At 50.3% G+C, this 6,000-nt stretch overlaps 1 pseudogene; it reads right to left on the bottom strand.

The window, feature by feature from the left end:
- Positions 1-6,000, bottom strand: part of LOC116938361 (kinesin-like protein KIF1B) — a 102,614-nt pseudogene that overhangs the window by 84,335 nt on the left and 12,279 nt on the right.

Genomic DNA, 6,000 nt, shown 5'->3' with positions numbered 1-6,000 from the left:
CGTGCAGTGGTGAGTGTGTGTGTGAGTGTGTGTGTGTGTAAGTGTGTGTGTGTGTAAGTGTGTGTGTGTGTAAGTGTGAGTGTGTAAGTGTGTAAGTAAGTGTGTAAGTGTGTGTGTGAGTGTGTAAGTGTGTGTGTGAGTGTGTGTGTGAGTGTGTGAGTGTGTGAGTGTTGTAATGTGTGTGTGTGAGTGTGTGTGTGTGAGTGTGTAAGTAGGTGTGTAAGTGTGTGTGTGAGTGTGTAAGTGTGTGTGTGAGTGTGTTGTGAGTGTGTAAGTGTGTGTGTGAGTGTGTAAGTGTGTGTGTGAGTGTGTGTGTGAGTGTGTAAGTGTGTGGGTGTGTAGTGGTGTAAGTGTGTGTGTGAGTGTGTGTGTGAGTGTGTAAGTGTGTGTGTGAGTGTGTATGTGTGTGTGTGTGTGTGTGTGTGTGTGTGTGTGTAAGTGTGTTGTAAGTGTGTAAGTGTGTGTGTGAGTGTGTGTGTGAGTGTGTAAGTGTGTGTGTGAGTGTGTAAGTGTGTGTGTGAGTGTGTGTGTGAGTGTGTAAGTGTGTGTGTGAGTGTGTAAGTGTGTGTGTGAGTGTGTAAGTGTGTGTGTGAGTGTGTGTGTGTTTATGGTGTGTGTGTGTGTAAGTGTGTGGTGAGTGTGTGCGTGAGTGTGTAAGTGTGTGTGTGAGTGTGTAAGTGTGTGTGTGAGTGTGTAAGTGTGTGGTGTGTGATGTGTAAGTGTGTGTGTGAGTGTGTAAGTGTGTGTGTGAGTGTGTGTGTGAGTGTGTAAGTGTGTGTGTGAGTGTGTAAGTGTGTGTGTGAGTGTGTAAGTGTGTGTGTGATGTGTGTGTGTGAGTGTGTAAGTGTGTGTGTGAGTGTGTAAGTGTGTGTGTGAGTGTGTAAGTGTGTGTGTGAGTGTGTAAGTGTGTGTGTGTGAGTGTGTAAGTGTGTGTGTGAGTGTGTGTGTGAGTGTGTAAGTGTGTGTGTGAGTGTGTGTGTAAGTGTGTGAGTGTGTGTGGAGTAAGTGTGTGTGTAAGTGTGTGAGTGTGTGAGTGTGTGAGTGTGTAAGTGTGTGAGTGTGTGAGTGTGTAAGTGTGTGAGTGTGTAAGTGTGTGTGTGACTGAGTGTGTGAGTGTGTAAGTGTGTGTGAGTAAGTGTGTGTGTAAGTGTGTGAGTGAGTAAGTGTGTGTGTGTAAGTAAGTGTGTGACTGAGTGTGTGTGTGTGTGAGTGTGTAAGTGGTGAGTGAGTGTGTGAGTGTGTGTGAGTGTGTAAGTGTGTAAGTGTGTGAGTGAGTGTGTGAGGGTGTAAGTGTGTGAGTAAGTGTGTGAGTGTGTGAGTGAGTGTGTGTGTAAGTGTGTGTGTGAGTGTGTGTGTAAGTGTGTAAGTGTGTGAGTGAGTGTGTGAGTGTGTAAGTGTGTGAGTAAGTGTGTGAGTGTGTGAGTGTGTGAGTGTGTAAGTGTGTGTGTGTGTAAGTAAGTGTGTAAGTGTGTGTGTGAGTGTGTGAGTGTGTGAGTGAGTGTGTGTGTAAGTATGTTAGTGAGTGAGTGTGTGTGTAAGTGTGTAAGTGAGTAAGTGTGTGTGTATAAGTAAGTGTGTGACTGAGTGTGTGTGTGAGTGAGTGTGTAAGTGTGTGTGTGAGTGTGTGTGTGTAAGTGTGTGTGTGTAAGTGTGTGTGTGTAAGTGTGTGGTGTGTGTGTGTGTGTGTAAGTGTGTGTGTGTAAGTGTGTGTGTGTGTAAGTGTGTGTGTGTGTAAGTGTGTGTGTGTAAGTAAGTGTGTGAGTGAGTAAGTGTGTGTGTGTAAGTAAGTGTGTGTGTGAGTGTGTGTGTGAGTGTGTAAGTGTGTGTGTGAGTGTGTGTGAGTGTGTAAGTGTGTGTGTGTGACTGAGTGTGTGTGTAAGTGAGTGTGTGTGTAAGTGTGTAAGTGAGTGTGTGAGTGAGTAAGTGTGTGAGTGAGTGTGTGAGTGTGTAAGTGTGTGACTGAGTGTGAGTGTGTGTGAGTGTGTAAGTGTGTGTGTGTGTGAGTGTGTAAGTAAGTGTGTGAGTGAGTGTGTAAGTAAGTGTGTGTGTGTGTAAGTGTGTGTGTGTGTGTAAGTGAGTGTGTGTGTGTAAGTGAGTGTGTGTGTGTAAGTGAGTGTGTGTGTGTGTAAGTGTGTGTGTGTGTGTAAGTAAGTGTGTGTGTGTGTAAGTAAGTGTGTGTGTGTGTGTAAGTAAGTGTGTGTGTGTGTAAGTAAGTGTGTGTGTGGTATGTGTGTGTGTGTGTAAGTGAGTGTGTGTGTGTACGTGAGTGTGTGTGTGTAAGTGAGTGTGTGTGTGTAAGTGAGTGTGTGTGTAAGTGTGTAAGTGTGTGTGTGAGTGTGTGTGTGAGTGTGTATGTGTGTGTGTAAATTAAGTGTGAGTGTGAGTGTGTAAGTAAGTGTTGTGTAAGTGTGTGACTGAGTGTGTGTGTGTGTGAGTGAGTGAGTGTGTGTGTGTGTGAGTGTGTAAGTGTGTGTGTAAGTGTGTGACTGAGTGTGTGTGTGTGTGAGTGTGTGAGTGTGTGTGTGTGAGTGTGTGAGTGTGTGTGAGTGTGTGACTGAGTGTGAGTGTGTGACTGAGTGTGAGTGTGTAAGTGTGTGAGTGTGTAAGTGTGTGTGTGTAAGTGTGTGAGTGTGTAAGTGTGTGTGTGGTAAGTAAGTGTGTGTGTGTAAGTGTGTGTGTGTGTGTAAGTGTGTGTGTGTGTGGTGTAAGTAAGTGTGTGTGTGTGTGTAAGTGTGTGTGTGTGTAAGTAAGTGTGTGTGTGTGTGTAAGTGTGTGTGTGAGTGTGTAAGTGTGTAAGTGTGTGAGTGTGTGAGTGAGTGTGTAAGTGTGTGTGTGTGTAAGTAAGTGTGTGTGTAAGTAAGTGTGTGTAAGTGTGTGAGTGAGTGAGTGTGTAAGTGTGTAAGTGTGTGAGTGAGTGTGTGAGTGTGTGAGTGTGTGAGTGTGTGTGTAAGTAAGTGTGTGTGTGTGTAAGTGTGTGAGTGTGTGAGTGTGTGTGTGTGTAAGTGAGTGAGTGTGTAAGTGTGTGTAAGTGTGTGTAAGTGTGTGTAAGTGAGTGTGTGAGTGAGTGTGTAAGTGTGTGTGTGAGTGTGTAAGTGTGTGTGTGAGTGTGTGTGTGAGTGTGTAAGTGTGTGAGTGTGTAAGTGTGTGTGTGTGTAAGTGTGTGTGTGTGTAAGTAAGTGTGTGTGTGTAAGTAAGTGTGTGTGTAAGTAAGTGTGTGTGTGTGGTAAGTGTGGTGTGTGTGAGTGTGTGTGTGTGTAAGTGAGTGAGTGGTAAGTGTGTGTAAGTGTGTGTAAGTGTGTGTAAGTGTGTGTAAGTGAGTGTGTAAGTGAGTGGTGTAAGTGTGTACGTGAAGTGTGTAAGTGAGTGTGTAAGTGTGTGTGTAAGTGAGTGTGTAAGTGTGAGTGTGTGTGTGATGTGTGTAAGTGTGTGTGTGAGTGTAAGTGTGTGTGTAATGTGTGTAAGTGTGTGACTGAGTGTGTAAGTGTGTGTGTGTGTGAGTGACTGTGTGTGACTGAGTGTGTAAGTGTGTGTGTAAGTAAGTGAGTGTGTGACTGAGTGAGTGAGTGTAAGTGTGTGACTGAGTGTGTGACTGAGTGTGTGTGTGAGTGAGTGTGTGACTGAGTGAGTGTGTGACTGAGTGTGTGTGTGTGAGTGACTGAGTGTGTGTGTGAGTGTGTGTGTAAGTGTGAGTGTGTGACTGAGTGGTGACTGAGTGTGTGTGTAAGTGAGTGTGTGACTGAGTGAGTGTGAGTGAGTGTGTGTGTAAGTGTGTGTGTAAGTGTGTGTGTGAGTGTGTGTGTTAAGTGTGTGTGTAAGTGTGTGTGTAAGTGTGTGTGTGAGTGTGTGTGTGAGTGTGTAAGTGTGTGTGTGTGTAAGTGTGTGTGTAAGTGTGTGTGTAAGTGTGTGTGAGTGTGTGTGTAAGTGTGTGTGAGTGTGTAAGTGTGTGGTGTGTAAGTGTGTAAGTGTAAGTGTGTGTGTGAGTGTGTGTGTAAGTGTGTGTGTGTGTGTATGTGTGTGTGTGTGTAAGTGTGTGACTGAGTGAGTGTAAGTAAGTGTGTGTAAGTGTTTGTGTGTGTGTAAGTGTGTGACTGAGTGTAGTGAGTGTGTGTGTGTGCGACCTTCTCAGTGAGCGTGCCCATGTCCGCAGCGTCCTGCCTGACGCCCCTGTGTGAACACGATGGTGAAGACCGCGTGGAGCGTGAAAATTGTCTCGTTCATGTTGGTGGCAGCCACCGTCCTGAATCACGGAGTTGGGGGGAAGGGGGAGTGGGTGAGGGAGTGGGTGAGTGGGTGGGTGAGTGGGTGGGTGGGTGGGTGAGTGGGTGGGTGAGTGAGTGGGTGGGTGGGTGGGTGAGTGAGTGGGTGGGTGGGGTGGGTGAGTGGGTGGGTGAGTGAGTGGGTGGTGGGTGAGTGGGTGGGTGAGTGGGTGGGTGGGTGAGTGGGTGGGTGAGTGGGTGGTGAGTGGGTGGTGAGTGGGTGGGTGGGTGAGTGGGTTGTGGGTGAGTGAGTGGGTGAGTGGGTGAGTGGGTGAGTGGGTGGGTGGGTGAGTGGGTGGGTGGGTGAGTGGTGTGAGTGAGTGAGTGGGTGGGTGAGTGAGTGGGTGGGCGTGGGAGCGTGAACTTGTCTCGTTCATGTTGGTGGCGGCCACCGTCCTGAATCACGGAGTTGGGGGGGGAAGGGGAGTGGGTGGGTGAGTGGGTGGGTGGGTGAGTGGGTGGGTGAGTGGGTGGGTTGGGTGAGTGGGTGGGTGAGTGGTGGGTGGGTGAGTGGGTGGGTGAGTGGGTGGGTGGGTGAGTGGGTGGGTGAGTGGGTGGGTGGGTGGGTGAGTGGGTGAGTGGGTGGGTGGGTGAGTGAGTGGGTGAGTGGGTGAGTGAGTGAGTGGGTGGGTGGGTGAGTGGGTGAGTGAGTGAGTGGGTGGGTGGGTGAGTGGGTGGGTAAGTGGGTGGGTGAGTGAGTGTGGTGAGTGAGTGGGTGAGTGGGTGGGTGAGTGGGTGAGTGGGTGGGTGGGTGGGTGAGTGGGTGGGTGGGTGGGTGAGTGAGTGAGTGGGGTGGGTGGGTGGGTGAGTGAGTGAGTGAGTGGGTGAGTGTGTGGGTGAGTGGGTGAGTGGGTGGGTGGGTGGGTGAGTGGGTGAGTGAGTGAGTGGGTGAGCGAGTGGGTGGGTGAGTGAGTGGGTGGGTGAGTGAGTGGGTGGGTGAGTGGGTGAGTGAGTGAGTGGGTTGGTGGGGTGAGTGGGTGAGTGAGTGGGTGAGTGGGTGAGTGAGTGGGTGGGTGAGTGAGTGAGTGAGTGGGTGAGTGAGTGGGTGAGTGGGTGAGTGGGTGAGTGAGTGGGTGAGTGAGTGGGTGGGTGAGTGGGTGAGTGGGTGAGTGAGTGGGTGAGTGAGTGTGTGGGTGAGTGGGTGAGTGAGTGAGTGGGTTGGTGGGTGAGTGAGTGGGTGAGTGAGTGAGTGGGTGAGTGTGTGGGTGAGTGAGTGAGTGAGTGGGTGAGTGGGTTGGTGGGTGAGTGAGTGGGTGAGTGAGTGAGTGAGTGGGTGAGTGTGTGGTGAGTGAGTGAGTGAGTGGGTTGGTGGGTGAGTGAGTGGGTGAGTGAGTGAGTGGGTGAGTGTGTGGGTGAGTGAGTGAGTGGGTGAGTGGGTTGGTGGGTGAGTGAGTGGGTGAGTGAGTGGGTGAGTGTGTGGGTGAGTGAGTGAGTGGGTGGGTGGGTGAGTGAGTGTGTGGGTGAGTGGGTGGGTTGGTGGGTGAGTGGGTGAGTGTGTGAGTGTGTGGGTGAGTGGGTGGGTTGGTGGGTGAGTGGGTGAGTGTGTGGGTGAGTGGGTGGTTGAGTGTGTTGGTGGGTGAGTGGGCGAGTAGCTAGTTGGGTGAGTGGGTTGAGTGAGTGTGTGGGTGAGTGGGTGGGTGAGTGTGTTGGTGGGTGAGTGAGCGAGTAGCTGGTTGGGTGAGTGGGTGAGTAAGTGGCTGGGTGTGGGGGGTGACCCCCCTCCCCCCACAGTAACCCCCCTCCC

The sequence above is a fragment of the Petromyzon marinus genome, chromosome 75, assembly GCF_048934315.1.
Source record: "Petromyzon marinus isolate PM22_M1 ecotype Great Lakes invasive population chromosome 75, UKy_Petmar_22M1.pri1.0, whole genome shotgun sequence".
Lineage (NCBI taxonomy): Eukaryota > Metazoa > Chordata > Hyperoartia > Petromyzontiformes > Petromyzontidae > Petromyzon > Petromyzon marinus.
This window is presented reverse-complemented; position numbering and strand designations above follow the sequence as displayed.